General features: G+C 33.1%; 1 long non-coding RNA gene across 1 annotated transcript; it reads left to right on the top strand.

The window, feature by feature from the left end:
• The first annotated feature begins 24,374 nt into the window (after window positions 1-24,374).
• On the top strand, window positions 24,375-26,497 carry LOC131617234 (uncharacterized). Its single transcript, XR_009288489.1, has 3 exons — window positions 24,375-24,440; window positions 24,554-24,698; window positions 26,313-26,497. It is a non-coding gene; the product is annotated as an uncharacterized LOC131617234 (long non-coding RNA).
• Window positions 26,498-27,059: the final 562 nt, after the last annotated feature.

Genomic DNA, 27,059 nt, shown 5'->3' with positions numbered 1-27,059 from the left:
AAACGAAGGATATCCGACATGAGTGGATTATTAGTGCTTTTGAAGTTTCGGAGTTTCAGTGTAGAGCAGTGAAGGTCAAGGACCCTGGAAGGATCTTTCCCCAGTTATGTCAAGACGAAGTATCTGGATAGACGTGTTGCTTGAGAGTCAAGGTTCTAACCCTACATAGTGGGACGCACGTATTTTGGCAGATTATGTTTCTTCGTATGGAATGACCCTCAGACAGAGTAGTGAGATTACCTAAGGAGGAATACGAGTAACCTTCTTTCCCTTAATTGGATAGATATGAAGAGTTGGTTTTCGTGGTGAACGGAAGGAATTCGAGGACGAATTCTATTTAAGGGGGGGAGAATGTAATACCCCGATCCTCCGACATCGGTATTTTTCTTAAATCGGCTAATTGGTTATTGGAATGCATAGATAGAATCATTCTATATTAATCTAAGAGGGACTATTAAGAAAGTAAGTGGATTAGTGAGAATCCAACTGGATGGCAACTAGTAATTTTGGCATGGTTAGAGGGCACATTGGTCATTAAACATCACTTGCATGAGAACTTAAGGAATTGTTTGGTGTTGGACTTTCAAAATCAGAATTTGTGGAGAAAGAAAGAAAGAACAACTTAAGAGCAAGAGAAGAACTCATGAAGCAAGTGCATTTTCGCAACAATGGTGCAGCCCCCACTAAATCAGGTATAACTCTCAACTCGTAACTCCGATCGTAACGATTCTGGTCCCATTGGAAAGCTAACGAATTTCTCTTCGATTTGCACCTATGGTTCGCATCTATAGCTTCTGTCTTGATGGAGAAAAACGAGTTTGAAGTTGAGACATGCATGCTGAATGTGAAGAAGGAGGGGTTACGGGTTTGGTGAACTTGAAGGTGTAGTTTGTGTCAAGAAGATAGTTCAATGGCAGCAAGAACATGATCTAAAGCTCCATTGATCCAAGGTGAGTTCCATTAGATAGGACTTGGGTAGGAATGGGGATTAATTACATGTTGAATGGGTTAGTGAGACATGCCTGAATGTGTCAGTGTTTGGATGATTGTTGTTGCATGCTTGATTAATTAGTACATTATGTGTTCTTTTGCTATAAGCCTTTGTATGTTGGTGGTTCTGAATATGTACCTGTTATAAATTCGTTGGAATTATGTTAGTGATGCAGGGAACCAATTTAGAGCAATTGGGACTGGTTTAGAACCCTTAAAAATGCAGAAAATTGATTCTGCTTCAGGGTAATCGGTTACTGGTATTTGGGTAACCGATTACTCTGTGTAAATTTGCGTTTCTGGGCATTTTTCATGCCAGTAACCGGTTACTGGATTCTGGGTAACCGGTTACCCTGGGCAAAAGTGCAAAAATCAGCAAACTTCAGAAATTCGTAACTTTCGGCTCGGGTATCGAAATTGCGCAAACTTTATATCGTTGGAAAGCTAATGAAGTGTACTATCTAGGAAAATTAGCCTTGGTGCCTAAATATTATTTTTCGATATATCTGACACCCATTCAGACGAATGTGGTAAACGGAATTTTGTGAAATTTACCCCAAGAGTAATTCAGTCCTGTAGAGGGAGTTGAATACCTCTGTTGTCCTTCGAGACTTGTGATACCATGTTGTAGAACATGATACGCATTATATTATCACTTGTATACTAGTGGTATGAATATGTAGGACAAATTTGAATGCTTTATGATGATAAATGCTATTATGGCTTGGTGATTTATGTGACAATGATCACTTGATTTATGTTTGTTCTGGTCAAACTTTCGGATATGATTATATGCATACTTGATGGGAATGATCTGGTGTATACTCATCATGTATGTTGTGATTTTGTGCATTAACGAGTACGCAATGGGAATGATCTGGTGTATACTCATTGCGTATGTCGTCATCTTTATGTCCCCCTCCACGCGGGAATGATCTGGTGTATACTCCGTGGATGGCCGCCAATGGGAATGATCTGGTGTATACTCATTGGTGGGAAGGGATAGCTGGGCATATTCACCGCTCTCAATGGGAATGATCTGGTGTATACTCATTGATCGGTATGAGATATGTGGGTACTCGATGGGAATGATCTGGTGTATACTCATCGTGTTACCAAGGAAATGCTAGTGCTTGATGGGAATGATCTGGTGTATACTCATCATGTACTGAAAAAGGCATTTCCTCTAGCAGGAAAATATCGGATGTTGGTACGGTGAGATGGTGATACCACGTCGGTAAGATCACTTGTTTATTCACCCCTAGTGATGCCACATAGGCAATATCATTAGGTCCTCACCGGTGGGCTGGTACAATCATGGTGACATGGTTGTACTAGCAACATCATACTTGTGTGTTGTTTGTGTGTTTAATGATATCTCATTGGTTAGCCACGGGACTTCTAATGGTGATATTGTCCTTGTTGTGTATTTGTACCTGGCCGTGAGGTAAACCCCGGATCCACGGCGGATCCGTTTGATTGCATGTACCTTGTAGGACCGAGTGAACCCGTAAGATAGGGGGACTCACTGAGATTTAGTAATCTCACCCCAATCAACTTATATTTTTTTCAGGTGCAGTTTAGTAGTGTTTGGTCAGTAGCAGGTTTGGACTGAAGACCTGGAAGTGGTGTTGGCTCGAAGACCTCGTTGGTTTTGACATTCCGCTGTGCAAGATCCATTGAAGACTCATGTATTATGCTTCTTAGAAGAATTTCATGTTGTATTTTATATGGATCTTTCTATAACTATAGCTTTTGTATGTACTCAATATCAATTTTAACGTTTCATGCATAATATACTAGTCAGTTATGTATGGGGTGTTACAATGAAGAAAAAAACTAATACCATAGATTTATAAATGGTGAAATTAAATTTGAAGATGACAATATCATTTTTTTTTATGAAAATTGATTAAGTCAATTAAGTATATATTATTTTATGAATTTAGGGAGAAAAAAAACATATAATTGGTGAATACACATATTTGTCTACCAGTATTTTGTTTGTTTTTCATATTTTATTTTTTCACATATATTGAAACTCACACCGTCTCTCTATTTCAAAAAATTGAAACACACAAGTGATATCATTATCGAATACACAGATTAACTAGGTTGATTAAGCAACTATCAATTAATGTAATTTTTGTAGACACAGTAGTAGATAATAATAAACAATATTACTAATAACTCTATTGTTTAATAAAATAATAGTTATAGACAACAAAATTAAAGTAAAAATTAAAATAGGAAAATGTTAGAATTTAATAAAATAATGAATGTGGCTTTTGATTTGGTCTTTATTTTTTAAGCTAAATAAATGTGATGTTAATAAAAAATTAAAGTCATGGAGGTAGCGAGTTGTGGATATTCATTAATTAAATAATAAATAGTCAAAATAATTATTTTTTAGTATGGACGATTTTGTTCTTTTTTGGTTAAATTTGTTTTTCATTATTTTGATATAAAATAATTTGAAAAAAAATAAATATTAAATCCTTTTTAGATTATTTGTTTTTTATTTAATAAAATTTTTAAAATAATTAGTTAAAATTAAATCCTTTCGTAGTATAGTTTTTTATTTTTTTATTTTATTTATTTGTTATACAATTTTGCTAATAAATTTTATTTATTGATTAATAAATAAACCATCCCTGAGCGCCCCTTGTCCTTTTGTCTGTGCCTCGCACGAGTATAAATACTAGTAACATAATGTTATCTACTTAATATAAATCCAAGGTTGTCATGATGACAACCTTGACCATAACCCTAACCCTAAATCCAATGTGACAACATATTAGAATTCCAATGCTTATGTGGCAACATATTATAATTTAGAATACCACCACCACTATTAATAACAATAATATAATCACTAGCTAATAATGATAGTAAAATAATATAATTTTAAAAAATAAAAAATGTCTAGAGAATTTATGATTTAAAACTATTTTTTAGATTTGACATTGAATAAAAAATTTCTTAAATTTTTTAATTTATAGGTTAAACACTAAATGAATAGTCAAAATTTAGATTAATCTACTCTTATATGGATTATGAATTTAGGGTGTGTTTGGTTCGAGGTAAAGCGAGGGGAGGGGAGGGGAGGGGAGGGAATATTTAAAATGAAATATGTTTGGTTCAATTTTTAGGAGGGGAGGGGAGAGGAGGGGAGGGGAGCAAAATCCCTCCAAATGACATTTTTTGCGTTCCCCCGAATCGGGGGGATTCGGAGGGGAGGGGAGGGGATCTGAGTTTTAATATTAATTAAATTAATATATTTACTAAAATATCCTCAATTTTATTTTATTATTTTAAAAATATTATTTTCTTTCATGTTCCTACTTTTCTTTTTGTAATTTTTTCTCTATTGCTTCCAAGCCTTCCATCAACTTATTATAATTATTCTTCACCTTCAAATTATTTTTTATTTTTTTTATTTAATAAAAATTATAACTACTATAGTTTTTTTGTTTTTTATTATAAAATTTATTTTATGTATTCAGGAGTTGTTATCAACGCATAGTTTATTTTGTGTCGAGAGTTATAATACGAATCAAGTGCACTCAATTTTTTTAATATTATGCTATAAGTTATGACTTTTTAATCACTCAGTTATACAAATATTATTTCCAAGAAAATATTTATGAAATTTTTACAATTGAATATCATATCACTTATATAAAATTACAAGGATAAAATTGTAAATTATTATTAAAATCCCTCCCCTCCCCTCGTGAACCAAACATATTTTTAAACGAAATCCCTTCCCTCCCCTCCCCTCCCCTCGTTTGAACCAAACATATATATAATTACAAAAAATCCCTCCCCTCCTCTCCCCTTCCCTTCCCTCCATTAAAATCCCTCCCCTCCCCCTCATTTGAACCAAACAGACCCTTAATGTTATTGATATAGTTTTTGTTAGTCTCCTATTCTAAAATTTTTTTATAATTTTTTATTGGTTTTTGTGAATTAGAAGATAATGATGGTAGAATTGTATTACAATTCACTTTTTCAGAATTCTAATATTCATATTAATTATGATTCATAAGTATTATTGTAAATGATCAATGATATTTTATTTAAATTCTAACAAAAGGGTCTAATAAAAAAATATAATTCAATTGTAACGTATGTCACCAAAATAAAACGGTGGAGTATTAATTAATTAAAATTTATAAATGGTGAAGTATTAATTAATTAAAATTCATAAGTATTATTGTAAATTATCAATAATATTTTATTTCAATTGTAACATATGTCACCAAAATAAAACGGTAGAGTATTAAATAATTAAAACTCATAAACGGTGAAGTATTAATTAATTAAAATACATGATTATTATTGTAAATGCCCAATAATATTTTATTTAAATTCATAAATAGTGGAGTATTAATTAATTATATATATATATAATTATTTTTCATCATTTAATTTATATATTTTTAGAACTTAAAATAACAATAATGAATATAATTACAATAAATTGAATTTAATATTTTATTTATATAATTACAATAATATTTTATTTAAATTAGAATTCATGGAAGATGAATAGTAAAGATAGTGAAATGTTAAAAAAAATAGTACATAAAATAGTTTTTAAAAATAATTAATTTAAATATGTAATTGATAAGAAATGTTAATTACTAATTTGATTGATTATTAATTTTTTTTAAAGGTTATCGTTCTATTCATATTCATATTCATGTGTGTATATATATGTTTGTGTGATGTTGAGTAATCATTATTTTCTACAAACAAATCTTTGATGTGTTTTGGTGGTGTGTGTGTGTATATATCTCTCTCTGTGTGATGTTGAGTAATCATTATTTTCTACAAACAAATCTTTGATGTGCTTTAGTGGTGTGTGTATATAAACAAATCTTTTATGTGCTTTGGTGGTATGTGTATATATATATGTCTTTGTGATGTTGAGTAATCATTATTTTCTACAAATAAATCTTTGATGTGCACTGGTGGTGTTTTTACATTTTTATAATTATTTTTCCACTTTACCTATATGTATTGACATTTGTTTTTGTGACATAATAGAAACTCTAATTATTCTATAAAAAATATTTAAAATTTCAATTATATTGATATAGTTTTTGTAAGTCTCTTATTCTGACTTTTGTTTTCTAATTTTTTATTGTTTTTTGTGAGTTAGAAGATTATGATGATAAAATTATATTGCATTATTACTGTTTCGGAAGTCTAATATTCGTCAGGTAATTTATAAACTCTTTTTTTATTAATGTATTTTTTTTGTTAGAGTTTTATTCTAACTTTATTTCTTATTCTTTATTGACTAACATAAATATAATTATTTTTTCACGTGTATCAGGAATAAAAAGATCTTTTTTTCAATTGTTGTTGCATTGCTGCTCTGAAAGTCTATGGGATGGTCGTTCATAAATTTATTTTTTATCCAAATATATTTTCAATTATCGCATTTCTACAATATTACTATTGTATTTCTAAAGTTATTTAAAGAAGAATATTTCCATGGAAATATGATACTTAATAAAAAGAATATGTATTTTTCTACCATCTTATTACATTGGTATTAAAATAAGTTTTAATAATGTTTGGAACCAAAGTTTTTTCAAAGAAATTATGTATGCTATAATACAAAAAGATTAGACACCCCTACTAATAATATTTTTATACACATATGAAATAAATGTTTTATATTTTAATATTTATGACTATTTAATTTTCTCAAGATAGAATCAACAATTGTTAATTTTTTTTAAAAATAAAATAAATGGGTTAAGTTTTTATTTTTTCTTCCAAAAAGAAAAATGATTATGGAATAAAATATGATTATTTGTAATGGTCTTTATATATTGTTTTATTAACAATATAATAAAAATTTAATCGGAATACATCGACAGTATAAATATCTCTTTACACTGACAATGAATCGTAATTGTCGGATATTAAATTATGTTTGACTTTTATTTTAATTATATATAAAGTAATAATTATAAATGGTTGCAATGAACCGACCGTGTAAATTTTATTTACACTAAAAGTGCATAACAATTAACCACATATAATAATATGTAATTAATTTCACAACTATAAATTTTCTCAAATAATAAATTTATTATTTATTATTTGATATTTAAAATTTTTATATTTAATGTAAATAGCTAAAAATAATCTTTTTTTTTGTGGCCATTAAAATGACAATAAGAGAAAATAGAATTAAAAAATTATAAGAATTAAAATTTAGAAAATAAAAAGTTTATGAAAATGTTAATTTAATGAAAATTTAAAAAAGAAAGTAAAATTAGTAAATAATGGTCTGTTAAGAAATGAAAGAAAGTTTAAAAAATAGGGTCATGATAACCAGTGCCCTTGGGAATTAGCATTGCCCGATATATTAAAGTGTTTTATACGTGCAAAATTATATTAAATATAATATGTTACATAAGTTTATTATATATTTTATAGTTATTAAATTTATAATCTAAATTCATATTAACTAATAGCTATCACATTTTAAGTAGTAGTAATATTTTATTTTTTATTGAGATTAATATTTTAAAAATATATGAAAATAATTTTCATTAAATTTTTTTAAGTCTTTCCGCGCATCGCGCGGGTTAACGCCTAGTCATATATAAATGTAGAGATTCCGTTTTTTCAACAACAAAAAAAGAGTAGTGTTTAGTACTTTTACAATGTTAATGAACAAAACCCAAATTTATTTTGTAACATTTTTCTTGTTGTCAGTGATGTTTAGTTCTATCATTGCCTCATCCATTACATCAAGAGGTATCAATTCTTTGATATTATACTTCTCCATTACTTCTTAACTAATAATGCTATTTTTAATTAAACATTATTTTTAAACTTCATGATCACGCACATCTACCGTGAGGCCAATTTTTGTGCCGATTTTATGGCTAACCTTGGTTTGCTTTATAAGCACTTCACTTGGTTTTCTTGTTTACATTTAGACTTATATAGGCAATTTTTGATGGACAAATAAGGCATCCCTAGGATAAGGCTTTGTAACTAAGGGACCCTTTTTTTTCTCCTTTTTGTATCCTCTTCTTTTTTAATATATTTCTCTTTATCTTAAAAAATATTAAAGATTAAAGTATAAATATATTTTATATTGTTTCATTATAATCATTAATTTTTTCTTTAATATTCTGTTTTTATTTTAATTATCCTAAAAATTACATTTATGAATGGTGGTTATGCATTAAAAAATATTAAAAAAATTCATTTTATATTGATTTCTGATTTTACTAACAAATTATACATTTATTTATTAAATATTATATTTATATGACATCTTCATTTTATTAACACCTAATATTTTATATTGTAGAAGATAGACGTTCCATGACTTTAAAAAATGAGATAGATATTCAGGTATAGCATCATCCTCCTTAATACTATTTATATGTTTTTTTAATATTTATAATCTTTATTATTATTTGATATTTGTTTCAAGTTAAAACCAATGTTTTAAAAACCGAATCGGAGAATGAATTGTTAAAATATATGGGGCAAGGTTCAATCGATTTAACTGTGGTTAAACCATATATTTTATTTAACTAAAAAGATAAAATAAATATATTACTAAATGTCTTAATTAATAAAATTAATTTTTATAATTATATATAAAATAAAATTCTCAAATAATAAATGTAGTACTAATAAACAAGCTTATAATAGAAGAAGAATGAAATGTAAGGCGCGATAACAAATAAAAAACTAGTTTAGGATCAATATTTATATATTGTCTTAATTCCTTCACTCAAAGGCACAAGTTCTTTATCAGTATAATTTTTTTCATCTCTTCCAAGACCAACCATCACTTATCTCATGTCCAACAAACACTACAATATTTTTTCTTTTCCAGTTTACATTTGCATTATCTTCTCGTCTTTCAATTATATATTTTATTTTCCATCCTTTCAATTTTGAATGTTTGTAATAATCAATTATTTTTAGAGTTAAACAAAGAAAACAAGAGAAGTAAAAAATTAATTTTTTTTTTATTTTTTGAACCGTTTGATTCACAAACACCGGTCTCGGTTTTAAGGTTATATTAGTTTCTTGCGATTAAAATGATTTTATTCCAATTTTATAGACATAATGACTTGTTGGTTCAAACTGAATCAGACTAGATAACGGTTCAAGGTTGAACAGGTTCAACCAGCCGATTCAATCTAGTTTTTAAAAAAATTGTTAAAACATAAATTACTATTATTAAACTATACTAAATTCCTAATATTTGTAAATAAAAACTTTTGTAGTACATTTGATAAAAATGATTATTGTAGTTGTATTGACTTATTAATAATTTATAGTTAACTGTCATGTTTTTTTTAGCATTTTGAGAAAATTGAAGAGAAGCTTGTGCCGCAAATCAAATCCAATGAGTTCAAGGGTTTATTGTCAAGAAAGGTTTTTAGTAAAATTGGGTCACAACCTCCAAGTTGCCAAGACAGTTGTGGCAATTGTAGTCCTTGCAATCCTATCCTTGTGCCAGTGTCACCAGATGCGGAAATATGGAAATGCAAATGTGGCGATAAGTTATATGATCCACCAAAAAAATAGCTATCATTATGTTTTGTTTATCTTTTCATTAAAATAAATAATAGAGACTCCTCCTAATAAATTAAGAGTTATTTTCACCGTTACCTTTGGGATTTGTATGTCTTTGAATGTTTGAATATAAATACTATTTATGTGGGATTTCTTTGTCTTCGAATGTTTGAATATAAATAATATTATGTGAATTAAATTTACTAAACATGTATTGCTGCAGAAATTAATTATGGAATCGAAAAAGACAGTTGGCAAGATTTAAAAAAAAAGAACTTTTGTCCCTCATTAAACCATATGTGACTCGAGGGATTGTGGTCATCTCTATCCTGCGATTAGGAAACCTTTCTTGATCCATGATAAGGAATAGTGATAGCCCTACTAGCTTTGTTTATTGGGTCTGATTAGGTATCCTCGCCATATTAAAGAAAAAAAGATGAGTGTTTACGGGAGCAAGAAAATATAATATTCATTGAAAAAGGATTTTATAAACAGAATGTCTCCCCACTAAAGAAAATTTGCTTGTAGTTATCGAATTAGTGATTAAAAAATTTCAATCACTATAACCATTGAGTTTTAACATCATGTTCATAAAATTTGAACGTCACTAAATCGGTCATGTAATACAATTAACTACCGAATTAACAATCAAAACTATGACTAAATCTCCCTAAAGTTGAAGCTTCTTCTGCTTTTGAATTTGGTTGAGTTTTAAGCATTTCATGGTGGGTTTACTTTTTTTGATTTCTATGGTTTTTTTCCAAATTTAGTAAGATGTATCCCAAATAAATTCTTCGCGAGGATACGGCTGAGATTGTCTTGATGAGACAAGTCAAATGATGCCACAATGAGTTTTACACTTTGGTTGATCTTCATTTTTCTCCAAATTCCTTGAGATTTTTGAAGCTTGAGGTTGAAGATGATGAGGTGTCCTCATCCAGTCAATTATAGCGTGTCTTTTGAAATGTTTTCATTGACTTGACTTTTTAAATCATGTTGCACTCGTTTTGACTAAAGTTCATGATACGCCCTATACTGAGATCTTGTCAGCGCATTAAAGAAAAGGTCTGATGGCATGCATTGATGAGCGCATCTTCTTATGGTGTGTCGCATTGCATTAGATCTGATGTTTTCTTTTCTTTTTTTTTAAATGCTTTTTGTTTCTTTAATTCATTTAAAATACCAAATCACATTAAAAAATTCCCAAAAAATTCTTAAAAATTCTTTTATAATTTTTTGATTTAATGAATATTTTTGTGGAATTTAATTTTGAGGTTTGATATTTTTCTTGATTTTTAATTGGTTTAAATTATTTTCCGACTTTCAAAAATTAGAAAGAATTTGTCAGCACTTGTTGACTTATGTTTGACCTATGTTGAATTTTTTGGATTTTTGTTTGATGTTATGTTACCAGTTATGTATTCCATCACAAAATTCCAACTAATTAATCAATTTAAAATAATTTTGAGTTTCGGAAAATTATGAAACCTTTTTATAAAAATCATATATAGTTTTTCTGATTTTATTATGGTCTTATGAGAAATTTATTTGGTGTTTATATACCACTTAAGTATTTCATCAATAATTTCTTATTTTAGACCATTTTAAAATCCCTTTTATTTGGTTTAAATTATAGTTTTGTTTCCTTATAATTTGGGTAAGATATTGTGAATATTTTATGATACCTTGACTTGGCTTCATTAATATCATTGGATCTAGGATGTTGTTAGGTTTGAAAGAATCGAATCCATAATATTAGATGAATGATATTAATGATAGTTTGAGTTATCTTCCATCTCTTCTTTTTCTTTGATCAGTGGGTGTAAGTCTTGTTTGAATTCATTGTGTAGAGGCTTTGATTCTATCAATCCTATGATGAATCATCAAGTTGAAATCCCATAAATATAAAAAGAAATCCATCTGGACATTATGGTTCTAATTCACTTCTTCCCCTTTTTTTTCTTTGTCCCGTATCAGAGAATGATCATCTGTGGCCTAAACTTATGTTTACAAGCCCAAGGATGGTTGACTATTTGAAAATTAGTTCAAAAACTTTGAAAGCTTTCTGTGTAGAGGCTTTAATTATATCAATCTTCTGACAAGTTTTCATAAACTTTAACCTAAGTTCATTGGTCATCCATTATTGATTATTTAAGCTAACTACTAACTACTAATTTCTAACAATTAACTTCTAACTTTTATTTTTATGCTTCTTTTATTGTATTCTTTATTTTTATGCTTTATGCTTTATATTAACAACTATCATTCTTTATCATGTTTATGTTTATGCACTTTTCTTTTTGTCCACTTGGACCATACTTTTATTTTGTGCTTAAAATACTAACAATTAACTTGAATTATAAAAGACTTAATGTGGACTTGGACTTTGGCTACCTTACCCTTAGCTTGGAGGATGGACCTATGGATTTATAATTAGGATCTTGACCCCGACACTTTGGAGTTTCATCTGAGTTCTTGATACTTTAATTGTATTGTGTTTGTTTGTCTGGAATTTCTTGGAGTTTACTCCAAGGCATTGGGTCATTCTTCAACCTGCATACACAATTCAAACCTTCAACCTTCATTTTACTTGAACACAAACTTCAGTTAGCGATCCATCATCAGGTCTGCGAACAACAACAGCATCTACAACATCCAATTAAGCTCCGACGCGTCTGCTTCAGTTTCATCAAATCTTCACTGACCATCCATTTTTGACGCATCACATCATCATCAACACAACAATTTGCATAAAATATGCAACCTACACGAAGCAGCGACACCATCGGTTCACCAGCGTCCGAAACACGGTAATCAGACTTTAGCCACCATAAAACTTCCTATTTATTTTTGGAAAAGAAGAGGAGGCAGCACAAGTCTTACTTTTGGTTTTCTTGTTTCTCGTCGGTAACGGAGAATCGTCGGACTTGCTCCGACCCTGTAACTTCCCTCATATTGTTTTAAACGCTAGGCTGCCATTGTTGTGTGTTGCTTTGTTGACGTTTATTACTTTAGATTGTTTGTTGTGATATAGAATGTTTGAATCATTTTATTTTGGACTAAGAACCATAGTTTAACCGTGTAAACCGAGTGAGAGAGAGTTTCATCGTTGTTTGAGTTCTGAGAACTAATAGAGAGAAATGATATTTGTTGTTATGTTCCTAGTGGAGAGACTGTGAGCTTTATGAGAGCACACAGGCAGAAGCATATCGTGTAAAGGCTGATAGAGAGATTAGGACATGGAGAAATTGTGTGTGAAGAATAAATGTTTGAGAGGAACAGAGGAGGAATGCAGAGTTATCGTGAAGTGAGATAAGGAAGAAGTGAAGGTTGTGCGGCTAGCATCTTTAGGTTTATTTCGTTCCCATCACAATGGCATTTGGGCCTTACCCGATCCATTCTCCCCTACATCAAAGCCCACTCGTTTTTCTACTTTCCACACCCTTTTGCTAGTGCAAATCCCACTCCTGGCTGATTGGTGATCTTGGATTAAGGCAGTTAAAGGCCCATTCTCATTTTCTATTACCAACCCCGTGTGTTTTCCTCTTTACACCCACCAATTTCTGAACGCAACCATCCTGATCATTTTGGACTTAATTGATGGGCCTGCACAAGGCAGCCCATCCTCACCTTGACATTCGCTGGACCCCTGTTTCTATATGCACCTCTTTATTTCATTTTTAGCCAATTTTTATTTTGTTGTTATTTGTTTCTAATTTTTTTTTGTGTTTTGTTTTATTTCAAACAATACAAAAAACATGCTCGTAGATTTCGATTTTATTTTCATATTAAAAAATTCAAAAAAATATTTTATTTTCTCCTATTTGATTTTATTTCACACTTTAATCTTCTAAACAATAAGTTAAATATTAATTTAATTAGTTGATCTCTAATAAGTAAAATCGATTAATTTATTAATTGATTTTTTCTTAGTTTTGGTTAATTAATTTAATCAATTTTTAATTAATTGATTAAATGGTTAACTTGTTTATTTTCTTTTTAGCTTACATTTGTATATATTTATTTTTTTTATGTTTTCTTTTCCTTTCAAAATGTTTTGTTCTATTTTCTTTTATGCACATGTTAACTCCGTTCCATGACAATTATGTAAGTCTACAAAGTTCGAGCAACAGTGGAATGCAACGTTTAACATCACACACACACAAAAAATCTTTTGGGCCGAACTACAGCTGCTCTAATTCCTTAATCGGGATACGTACACATTAGGTCGCGGGCCTGAACGAGCACAATCTTGTATATATTTCTTTCGTTTCCCAGTGTTTCTTTTCTCTATCTTTTTTGTGAGTTTCCCTTTAGATTTTGGGTTAGACTTTTAGATAACACCCTTAGATTTATACTAACAAGAGCGGATCGTGTCGAGTACGATGGACGTAAGGAGTGCTAACCCCTTCTTCTTATGTAACTGACACCCTTACCCTTTCTCTTGGTCGTAAGACCTTTGTTTATTTCCCCTTTAGGTTTTACTCGATGTTTTCCTTTCCCGTTTTGTAGGATAAATAAAAAATCGATGGCAACTTCACTGATTTCATTTGATGATTTTGATCCAGTTGTTTCACATGGGCGTATACGTTCAAGTTTGAAATTTTGATCTATTTATAGAGCTTGGTATGTTACTGTTGGAATCTAGTCGTTGAAATTTGTTTGAATGTTTCTTTTAATGCTTAGTATAGATTGAGCCTTTTGTGACAAGTGTTGTTCTCGGCAGAACCTTATCCTCAATATGATGATTGCAGTTGATGGCGTGCTTCTTTTGTTAAGCATGTCTTTTTTCAACACGGTGCATGTGGCTTGTTTCTTCTTTTAACCTTGGGAGTTGTTCTTATTAAATGTTGTAGCCATTTTTCATGTGGTGATGTTTCTAACGACTTTCCCTTTGATTCATGCTCTTTGTATTTTATATAATCTGTATGCTGAGCTATAGATTCTTCATTGGTTCACAAGTGACTTCTGTTAATGTTTGTATCTTGCATGTCACAACGTTGTGTCTTCAGAACTTCTAACTTCAGAACTTTTGATCTTTTTTCTTGCGTGATCTTCTGATACTGCAAAAGCTTCCTGTAATATTGTTCTTGTTGCGTACTCTTTCTGTATATGCTTGTTTTCCATCTTTGCTTGTTTGCTTCTTGATCGGCTGAATTTGGTTGTTTGATGTGTTCTGGATCAGAACATCTGACGACTGATGTCTTTGAATTTGTTAATCTTCTGAATGTTTGATTCTTCATGTATACTTTCATATCTGAGCCTGTTTCTGGTGTATTCATTGTGCTCTTTTTCTGGTGAATCCTGTATAAGCTTAATATCTGCATACTAATTGAAACCATTAATAATAAAATTGTTTGTCACAAAATATATGCTTGTTATCATCAAAACCAGATTCTGAACATAGATTCTCAATCTTGTTCTAACAAAATGTTTTTTTCTAAGGAAAAATATTTCTAAATAACAATTGAATGGTTACTTTGACGTTCTTCAATGGATCCATTTACACTTATCTATTTAAAGAGTTCTCGTTAAATTCCTCCGTTGTGCCATCAGGTCATGATGCTACGTCAATCCAGTCTTATGTCAATGACTCTCCTATCATGATTACTCCATAACTTATTTCTCATACAATAAACTATGGAGAGAAAGGTAGTTATGTTGAAAATTATAAATCCAACAATGTCTACTCAACCCATCTTTTCCTAATTTATGCCAACAACAATAAGCTCACCAATTCGGCTACTCTACTTCAAATTGCAAGAGTTTGGGATCAACTTCTAGCGTCAATTCTTCGTCTAATAGAGAAACAACTGTAAACACTTACTTGACATGACAAACATCTTTTGTAATTCCTTACCTACAACGTAAGAGTAAATCTTCCTTTTACCATTTTTAACTTTTAAAGGAAATGATAAGCATCTCTCAGGAGGAAATAACTTTCCTCATACCATATGGAAGAGTTCATTTTGAACTTTTCTCCCATTTAGAGATAGTTGAAGGAGATGAAATTAATATTCAGTTTAAAACAAGGTGATGTGTTTTGAGAACTTGCCTCACTCTGAGTTTGTTGTTGTAGTTTCCAATTGTGTTTTGCAGGTGATGTGTAAAACACTGGATTAAGTTGCCGAAGGACATGATGTAGTTTTTGCAATTTTGTTGCGCGAGTGGTTGCATTTTCGGTTTGAAGAAGGATATTATGGCTTTTCTAATTATTGAAATCGATGAAGGTATGATGTGTGTTCTTTTTGCATGTTTTGGAAGAGGATTTAGATATGATGAAGATTGTTGTTAACTGAATATGTTTGGTGATGAAGTTGTGCGAAATCGTTGTGGTGATCGGTTCGTATTTTTGCAAGTTATCAATGTTGATGATTGAAGGTTGATCTAATGGACGTTTTGATAATTATAGGAGTTGTGGAGTGATGGTATTTGAAAGTATGAAGGTGGCGATGTGAATCAGGTTATAGGTTGGTGATGAATTTTTTGCATTGGTTTTATGGAGAATTTGGAGGAGAGAGTTTTCTTTGGTTTCATTTTTGCAGAGTTTCTTTTCTAATTTTCCTCCCCTTTTGAGTGTATGAGCATGTCTTTATATAGGGAGAGTGAGAGAGTCAGGGGAGGAGAGAATTTCATCCCTTTTTCCGGATCCACTTTTTTCTAAGGTGGAAGTTGTTTGATCTAATTTTTTTCATCTGTTAAAGTTCAATTCATCGAGCTTATAAAGTGATTTAGTTTCTGATTTTAGTTTTGTGTTACTGTTTTGGGGCTGAGTTCAAAGAGACTTTCAAAGACAAAAGTCCTACCAACAAATCTGTTGATCACAAGTGTGGCTACTTAACACTATATGTGTAATTTCAACTTCAATCTTGGTGTGGCTAGTAATGATGAGATACTGCGTTAAAATTTTTGCCATTTGAGTTTCATTTTTTTCTAAACTTGGTTAACCACTATGTAATTGTTACTCTCATCATATTATATTATATAACTTATAATCTTGGCATTGGTTTTTCTTAAATTGTTTGGTTGCAAATAACTTTGACATGATTTATGTTCTTACTAATATCTGTGTTGCTATTTGGTCCTAAAATTCAGCAGGTATAGGTAAAGATCAATCCAATCAAATCTTCGATGTTGTTCCTCTCTATCTCAAATATCATTTCAATAGTGAATTAGTTTTTATTTTTCTTGGATTAATGCTTATAATAATTATGGTTCATCTTATTACCTTAAGTTACAATTATGCATATTATAATTTGGTTTAAGCTTCTCTCAATTTTATAGAAGGAAAATGGAAGCCTCTGATATTTATGTTGACTTAAGTGGCTCAGCGATCACGGGTATCGTTTAGGAATCTGAATCTGAAAAGCGGATGATATTAATATATTAGCTTAACAATGGTACCACTTTTATTTTGTTTCCAATGTTTTAATTTTGTTGAAATCTTATAAATCATTTGATTTCTTTTTTGCAGTTTGTCTTCAACTACCCCTAAAGGAGCTTCAAAATTCTTCAACGTATCCCGTGGATTTTTTTTCAGATTTATGTAAGAATAAATGATTTTAGAATGCACAAAATGCATACTATTTTACTATATTTTTTTATTTTTGATTGACCTCAATAATTTGTGAACAAATAAGGTTGAATTTTATAGTTATATCATGTACAGAAACAATGACATTATCATGTTTAATGTTTTTTACTTGATTTCATATCCCACAAAAACTTAATGGCAGTAAATCATATCCCACGAAAAAAATTATACTATTATTGTAATTGGAATAGTCTTAATTGCTTGAAAACATAAAAATTATGCAAAACATTGCTATTGAATTGATTGATTATTCTATTTTAAAAATATTCAATTGATTGATTATTCTATTTTAGAAATATATTAATATATTAAAACAATAGTAATGTTACTATAAGCAAAATTTGTAAATTATAAATATTTTTAAAATGAGATTTTTTATATAAAAAAATATTTAAAATGAGTTAATAAATAGAATCATTATTCTTTTTTAAATTTACAATACTATAATTAAATTTTCACAAAACCATCATCAAAGTTGTGGTTCAGAATTTCAATAAATTAGAACGGTTTAAAATTCATCTCTTTCAACCTTATTATTAATCATTATTATTAATTACTAATAGTACTAATTTAAAAAATAGTTATTATGTTGTTTTAGAGTGATAATTATAACAAAATAATGTTTTTTATAAATAATTTGAAAAAGTATTTAAACATTGAGATCATATAATTGGAATAATTATCAAGATTACAATTAAATGTCCCATTTTTAAATGCCTTCTTTTTTAAAATATTCTATTTATAATAATCTTTCCCATAAATGATTGTGCTTATTGTTATTTATGTTTAAAATACATTAATGTTGATATACAGCTAATTAATAATGACCGCCCAAAATCAATTCTACTTCCCACGTAATATAGTTGATAAACATGTGATTTCAAAAATTTAAATAATATAGTTGATAAAATATTATCCAAATCTTTTTGATTTTTAAATGGTTACTTACGGGCAACATTCATCTAGTAATGTAATATCCTACATTAATCTATGAATGATTATTATTAAGAGTAGTGGAATAGTTAGAATCACATGTGTTTTAGTTGGGAGGCAACCAAGTGGCATGATAGTAATTAACACTTAGTTGGAGGGCACAAGAGACATTTAACTCCATTGCATGGACTTAAGGACTTGTTTGGCTTGCAAATCAGAATTTGAAAACAAGAAAGGAAGAAGAACTCATGAAGCAAGTGCATTTTCGCAACAATGGTGCAGCCCCCACTAAATCAGGTATAACTCTCAACTCGTAACTCCGATCGTAACGATTCTGGTCCCATTGGAAAGCTAACGAATTTCTCTTCGATTTGAGCCTATGGTTCGCATTTATTGCTTCTGTTTTGAAGGAGAAAAACGAGTTTGAAGTTGGGACATGCATGCTGAATGTGAAGAAGAAAGGGCTACGGGTTTGATGAGTTTGGGGTTGAAGTTTTGGTCAAGTTAGGAGCTCAATTGCAGCATGTTCATCATCCAAAGCTCCATTGATGCAAGGTGAGTTCCATTAGACAGGACTTGGGTAGGAATGGGGATTAATTACATGTTGAATGGGTTAGTGAGACATGCATGAATGTGTCAGTGTTTGGATGATTGTTGTTGCATGCTTGATTAATTAGTACATAATGTGTTCTTTTGCTATAAGCCTTTGCATGTTGGTGGTTCTGAATATGTACCTGTTATAAATTCGTTGGGATTATGTCAGTGATGCAGGGAACCAATTTAGAGCAATTGGGACTGGTTTAGAACCCTTAAAAATGCAGAAAATTGATTCTGCTTCAGGGTAATCGATTACTGGCATTTGGGTAACCGGTTACTCTGTGTAAATTTGTGTTTCTGGGCATTTTTCATGCCAGTAACCGGTTACTGGCTTCTGGGTAACCGGTTACCCTGGGCAAAAGTGCAAAAATCAGCAAACTTCAAAAATTCGTAACTTTCGGCTCGGGTATCGAAATTGCGCAAACTTTATATCGTTGGAAAGCTAATGAAGTGTACTATCTAGGAAAATTAGCCTTGGTGCCTAAATATTATTTTTCGAGATATCTGACACCCATTCAGACGAATGTGGTAAACGGAATTTTGTGAAATTTACCCCAAGAGTAATTCAGTCCTGTAGAGGGAGCTGAATACCTCTGTTGTCCTTCGAGACTTGTGAAACCATGTTGTAGAACATGATACGCATTATATTATCACTTGTATACTAGTGGTATGAATATGTAGGACAAATTTGAATGCTTTATGATGATAAATGCTATTATGGCTTGATGATTTGTGTGACAATGATCACTTGATTTATGTTTGTTCTGGTCGAACTTTCGGATATGATTATATGCATACTTGATGGGAATGATCTGGTGTATACTCATCATGTATGTTGTGATTTTGTGCATTAACGAGTACGCAATGGGAATGATCTGGTGTATACTCATTGCGTATGTCGTCATCTTTATGTCCCCCTCCACGCGGGAATGATCTGGTGTATACTCCGTGGATGGCCGCCAATGGGAATGATCTGGTGTATACTCATTGGTGGGAAGGGATAGCTGGGCATATTCACCGCTCTCAATGGGAATGATCTGGTGTATACTCATTGATCGGTATGAGATATGTGGGTACTCGATGGGAATGATCTGGTGTATACTCATCGTGTTACCAAGGAAATGCTAGTGCTTGATGGGAATGATCTGGTGTATACTCATCATGTACTGAAAAAGGCATTTCCTCTAGCAGGAAAACATCGGATGTTGGTATGGTGAGATGGTGATACCACGTCGGTAAGATCACTTGTTTATTCACCCCTAGTGATGCCACATAGGCAATATCATTAGGTCCTCACCGGTGGGCTGGTACAATCATGGTGACGTGGTTGTACTAGCAACATCATACTTGTGTGTTGTTTGTGTGTTTAATGATATCTCATTGGTTAGCCATGGGACTTCTAATGGTGATATTGTCGTTGTTGTGTATTTGTACCTGGCCGTGAGGTAAACCCCGGATCCACGGCGGATCCGTTTGATTGCATGTACCTTGTAGGACCGAGTGAACCCGTAAGATAGGGGGACTCACTGAGATTTAGTAATCTCACCCCAATCAACTTATATTTTTTTTCAGGTGCAGTTTAGTAGCGTTTGGTCAGTAGCAGGTTTAGACTGAAGATTTGGAAGTGGTGATGGCTCGGAGACCTCTTCAGATCTCATCTTCCGCTGTGCAGATCCATTGAAGACACATGTTCTGTAATTCTTATTAGGATTTCATGTTGTATTTTATTTGGATCTTTCTATATCTATAGCTTTTGTATGTACTCAATATCAATTTTAACGTTTCATGCATGATATACTAGTTAGTTATGTATGGGGTGTTACAGTTGGTATCAGAGCAGGTCGATTCTCGGCCGAGCCATGAGACATCACTAGCAACTCCTTTTCCTCCTCTCAAGTGTGCGTTGCTAGCCTGATTTTACTGATATCTCATTCAGTTGTTGAACTTGATCAACTCATCGACTGAGTGTGAGACAGTAGGATTACGGTAGAGCCGCCACGAGGACTCGATACCTGTAAGGTTGTGAACCCAAGTAGCAAGGATCGGTTGGGTGGTGAATTGTATATGGAAGTTGGATTTATTGAACGATGTAAGTAGAAGGGATATTGGAGTCGTCAAGCTTAAGGAGAGCATTTGATGCGAAGTAGTAATACCCGAATTGTCAAGGTGGGGATCGAGACAACTAGAACCCCCAGGATTTTGACTGGTCGAAGTGAAACTTTCTCTAAGTCTTGGTAATAGCAAGGGAAATCCAAATAGGATTGAGTAGGAGCCTTGTAAGTAAGATTCTCCGAAGGTGTTGAGCTCGGAATTAGTAGGATTCAGTACTGATGATGTTGTCGGTGTTAAGTGTGACTGATGAGCTGATAGGACAGAATAACCTTTGGAACTGCGGACACAGAAGTTAGACCTTTCTGATTGCGTTGGTACGAACAGTAGTGGATGGACAAAGTATTAGATCCTGATCCAACTTGAAGTACCCTAAGAGAGAGTAGTTACCTAGTAGATGTTGGTGGAATGTATGAGTGTGGTAACTTAAGATTGGACGAAGCTTGATTACCTGTCGATAGAAGAGGGCATGCATTTCCGTTCTTATCATTTTATATTTAAGTTCTAGAACTACGCTAGATGGAATATGAAATGATGTAGAAGCGTGAAATGCAGTAACCTAAGTTCTTGTTAGTTGTCGTTCGTCTGACCCTGAGTGAAGCCATAGAACTACACTTGGCGTTGGGTGTTCAGGCGAGTGAGAACTAAGATCTATCTGGAACGTCAGTAGGATGATCACAGTTGCGTCGGTTGTTAGGAACTATAGTATTCCTATCTGAACTGAATTATCCTTGGAAACTCATGCATGCGTGGGAAGAGTGGGTACGCGCACTGCATGGTAATCCGAAGTTGAACTTCAAATCTTCGTGCTTGCCGTTTTGGCTTTCCGAGTAAGTGAACCTTGAAATGTAGCACTCTCAGGTTTTAGCATCCAGAGTAGTGTGATTCGAAGGATTTAAGGAACGATGAACCTATTGGAGGCCTGTTCAGATACTTGTCGGTTGTGACTTTAGGATACGCGTGGAGATCATTATACGCCACTGAGGTAGGTTACCTAGATACATGGCCTCGGAGTTGGACCACCATGTTGGTAATACCAGACGGGTATAATGCCACAGTATCGCTATCGTGCACAAGATGCGTGAGTAATCCTTTTTCCGACATGTGTGGGACAAAGATGATCTGAAGCTCAAGGTAGAATTCTGATTTGACACTCGTGAGACACAGATATAGACTTTGATGAGGTATGTGGGATAAGGATCCATATGTCGCGCTTGATAGTAGAGGGATAACTAGGCAGCCGATGGTGAAATGGATCAAGATCCAATACTATGTTTATAGAGACTCTAAATGATCGTGCTCGCGCAAGTTAGAGTCAGATTATACCTTGCAGACGTTCTCGTTTCATGAAGTTTTAAGTTGGCATTTTTGCATGAGTGTCTAGAGTAGGACTCATGTGCGGTCATGATATCCTGGTCAGCATAGGGAGTGGCTATCATATACCATTGGCGACCGGTGATGGAATATGTGAATTGTATCTTGGACTAGTTTGATGTGTGATGTATCTGGTAGAGTGTCTGTAGATACTCTGAGTGAAGAAATGTCAGTCTTGGTAAAGCATAGGCTTTTTGGTTTGAGAACTTTTGAGGAGTCTATAAAGGAGACGTTCGAAGTACAAAGTGCAATTTCTTGCATTGTGACTACACTCTGAATGTTAGAAGCATCGCAATGAAGGATGCAGCCTCCGAGGAAGCCAGTTTAGTGTCAGATTCAGAGGTGGAACAGACATTAGATGACTGTGTGAATGGAGTGTGGCTATGGGTGGATTGTTATATCAGTAAGTCACACGAGTTATCAGAGGTGATAGTATGCTAAGAGAATGAATGTGTATGTTTGGGTAAAAGTTATGTAGAACTGCTAGAGTTATCATGAGCTGCAGTACGTCGTGAAGGGTTCGACATACCGGTTGAGCAACAAGATTGGTTGAAATGAAAGACATAGCAGTTGTACGCTGTGGAAATCAGTGACAAGGACGAACCTCTAAGTCAGTAAGTATTTGGGTTTCAATGTCCTGAGATCGAAACGTGTACCTAAGTTGTGGTAGATGAACTATATGGAATGGCAGAGTAAGTAGAAGCTTGATTTTGGAGAGTATGCAACTTCAAGGAGTAATAGTCGATGATGGATGTATATGGAGTTCTGGAACGTGTTGTAATTGGACAACTGTGGAATAGGGATTATTGTGTATTAATGGAAACCAAGTGAATTATGGATATAACGTGACTCAGAGGATTTCAAGGTGTGTGGCTTGTGGGAATCAGAGTAGCGCAACGGATCAAGGAAGAATCAGATAAGTCCGAGGTAGGAACGAACAGACTGTTTTTGGGATTTTACGTTGGGATGAAAGTATCTTCCTAAGGGAAATTGTCGAAGCAGCATTTTGTTCGTTCTAGTTTCTCAAGGATCACCATAACTCGAGAGGTGTTGACAATGGACCAGCTTGGGAATACATTTTTGTGGATGGCATGCGGTCCGACGTTCGTAGGTCATTAGTTTAGCTTGCAAGTCACAAGGGTTGGACTGAGTATCAGACTGTCGAAATGCTGAAGGCTAGAGAGGACATTCAGTTGGCGCAAGTCCTTTGTGGTTATGCCTTGTGTACTATGATTGTACAGGAAGACTGGTACAATGGTTACAGGTCAGTTGTTGAATTTCGCCTCTCATCAGTAGAATCTTGTGCGAAGTTATCGAATGTCGAGGCTATAGCTGCAAGATGATTACACCTTCGCGGTTTACGGTGACAGTTGATATGTCTAAACTGGAGTAAGGGTTAAAGTAAGGAGATTCAGTTGTATAGGTAAAGGTGAATTTGGGACAATCATCCTAAGACCTTGGGAACCGGAAATTAAGACCAAGGAATTTGGCTAACACCTAAGGACATTGTATGGACTCGAGTGGAGGATAACTTGAAGTGTTATCGCAGAAGCGACGTTGTGGCGGTAATTCTCAAGTGGGAAATAATTCAAGGAGCTGAGTGAATCAGTAATGTTTGTTGAACGAGGGTGAACACACCAGAGAATGAAACGAAGGATATCCGGCAGGAGTGGATTAATAGAGTTTTTGAAGTTTTGGAGATTCAGTGCAGAGCAGTAAAGGTCAAGGACCCTGGAAGGATCCTTTCCCCAGGTGTGTCAAGACGAAGTATCAGATTAGACGTGTTGCTTGAGAGTTAAGGTTCCTAATCATGTGTAGTGGGATGCAAGTGTTTTGGCAGATTGTGTTTCCTCGTATGGAATGACCCTCAGACAGAGTAGTGAGATTATCTGAAGAGAAATGTGAGTAACATTCTTTCCCTTGGTTGGATAGATATGAAGAGTTGGTTTTTCGCGATGATTGAAAGGAATTCGAGGACGAATTCAATTTAAGGGGGGGAGAATGTAATATCCTACATTAATCTATGAATGATTATTATTAAGAGTAGTGGAATAGTTAGAATCACATGTGTTTTAGTTGGGAGGCAACCAAGTGGCATGATAGTAATTAACACTTATTTGGAGGGCACAAGAGACATTTAACTCCATTGCATGGACTTAAGGACTTGTTTGGCTTGCAAATCAGAATTTGAAAACAAGAAAGGAAGAAGAACTCATGAAGCAAGTGCATTTTCGCAACAATGGTGCAGCCCCCACTAAATCAGGTATAACTCTCAACTCGTAACTCCGATCGTAACGATTCTGGTCCCATTGGAAAGCTAACGAATTTCTCTTCGATTTGAGCCTATGGTTCGCATTTATTGCTTCTGTTTTGAAGGAGAAAAACGAGTTTGAAGTTGGGACATGCATGCTGAATGTGAAGAAGAAAGGGCTACGGGTTTGATGAGTTTGGGGTTGAAGTTTTGGTCAAGTTAGGAGCTCAATTGCAGCATGTTCATCATCCAAAGCTCCATTGATGCAAGGTGAGTTCCATTAGACAGGACTTGGGTAGGAATGGGGATTAATTACATGTTGAATGGGTTAGTGAGACATGCATGAATGTGTCAGTGTTTGGATGATTGTTGTTGCATGCTTGATTAATTAGTACATAATGTGTTCTTTTGCTATAAGCCTTTGCATGTTGGTGGTTCTGAATATGTACCTGTTATAAATTCGTTGGGATTATGTCAGTGATGCAGGGAACCAATTTAGAGCAATTGGGACTGGTTTAGAACCCTTAAAAATGCAGAAAATTGATTCTGCTTCAGGGTAATCGGTTACTGGCATTTGGGTAACCGGTTACTCTGTGTAAATTTGTGTTTCTGGGCATTTTTCATGCCAGTAACCGGTTACTGGCTTCTGGGTAACCGGTTACCCTGGGCAAAAGTGCAAAAATCAGCAAACTTCAGAAATTCGTAACTTTCGGCTCGGGTATCGAAATTGCGCAAACTTTATATCGTTGGAAAGCTAATGAAGTGTACTATCTAGGAAAATTAGCCTTGGTGCCTAAATATTATTTTTCGAGATATCTGACACCCATTCAGACGAATGTGGTAAACGGAATTTTGTGAAATTTACCCCAAGAGTAATTCAGTCTTGTAGAGGGAGCTGAATACCTCTATTGTCCTTCGAGACTTGTGAAACCATGTTGTAGAACATGATACGCATTATATTATCACTTGTATACTAGTGGTATGAATATGTAGGACAAATTTGAATGCTTTATGATGATAAATGCTATTATGGCTTGATGATTTGTGTGACAATGATCACTTGATTTATGTTTGTTCTGGTCGAACTTTCGGATATGATTATATGCATACTTGATGGGAATGATCTGGTGTATACTCATCATGTATGTTGTGATTTTGTGCATTAACGAGTACGCAATGGGAATGATCTGGTGTATACTCATTGCGTATGTCGTCATCTTTATGTCCCCCTCCACGCGGGAATGATCTGGTGTATACTCCGTGGATGGCCGCCAATGGGAATGATCTGGTGTATACTCATTGGTGGGAAGGGATAGCTGGGCATATTCACCGCTCTCAATGGGAATGATCTGGTGTATACTCATTGATCGGTATGAGATATGTGGGTACTCGATGGGAATGATCTGGTGTATACTCATCGTGTTACCAAGGAAATGCTAGTGCTTGATGGGAATGGTCTGGTGTATACTCATCATGTACTGAAAAAGGCATTTCCTCTAGCAGGAAAACATCGGATGTTGGTATGGTGAGATGGTGATACCACGTCGGTAAGATCACTTGTTTATTCACCCCTAGTGATGCCACATAGGCAATATCATTAGGTCCTCACCGGTGGGCTGGTACAATCATGGTGACGTGGTTGTACTAGCAACATCATACTTGTGTGTTGTTTGTGTGTTTAATGATATCTCATTGGTTAGCCATGGGACTTCTAATGGTGATATTGTCGTTGTTGTGTATTTGTACCTGGCCGTGAGGTAAACCCCGGATCCACGGCGGATCCGTTTGATTGCATGTACCTTGTAGGACCGAGTGAACCCGTAAGATAGGGGGACTCACTGAGATTTAGTAATCTCACCCCAATCAACTTATATTTTTTTTCAGGTGCAGTTTAGTAGCGTTTGGTCAGTAGCAGGTTTAGACTGAAGATTTGGAAGTGGTGATGGCTCGGAGACCTCTTCAGATCTCATCTTCCGCTGTGCAGATCCATTGAAGACACATGTTCTGTAATTCTTATTAGGATTTCATGTTGTATTTTATTTGGATCTTTCTATATCTATAGCTTTTGTATGTACTCAATATCAATTTTAACGTTTCATGCATAATATACTAGTCAGTTATGTATGGGGTGTTACAAGTAAAAAAATTGCAAACATCTCTTTTATTTTTATTTTTACATAATATTTGTGATATAATAAATTAGAAGATGTCAATCTATAAATCACTCTTCATAGGCAAGATGAGAAAAAATATCACAATTTATCATAATTAATAATTAATATTGTGAAATTATGTAATTATTGCAGAATTAATTTTCTTTATTCAAATATATTTGAATCTTTTAAATATTTTAGTTTTGTATTAACAACGATATTATTTAAGATCATATTTCTGAGACATTTATCATATAATTATATTAAAAACATCAAAATAAAAAAAAATATTTATTGATTTATTTAAATAGGTGTAATTAACTACGGGGCTTACTAATTATTTATTTGTAGGTTCAGTGCAAGATTTAATAATAAATTAATACTATACTTATTATATCACATTTTTATTACTTTTTTTCTTTATTTTTAAAACTAAAAATTCAAAAAATTAGAGAATAAATATTGTGATTAAACAAAT

This window comes from Vicia villosa, linkage group LG7, assembly GCF_029867415.1.
Source record: "Vicia villosa cultivar HV-30 ecotype Madison, WI linkage group LG7, Vvil1.0, whole genome shotgun sequence".
Taxonomy (NCBI): domain Eukaryota; kingdom Viridiplantae; phylum Streptophyta; class Magnoliopsida; order Fabales; family Fabaceae; genus Vicia; species Vicia villosa.
The sequence above is the reverse complement of the archived record's forward strand: the minus strand, read 5'-3'. Positions and strand labels throughout refer to the sequence as shown.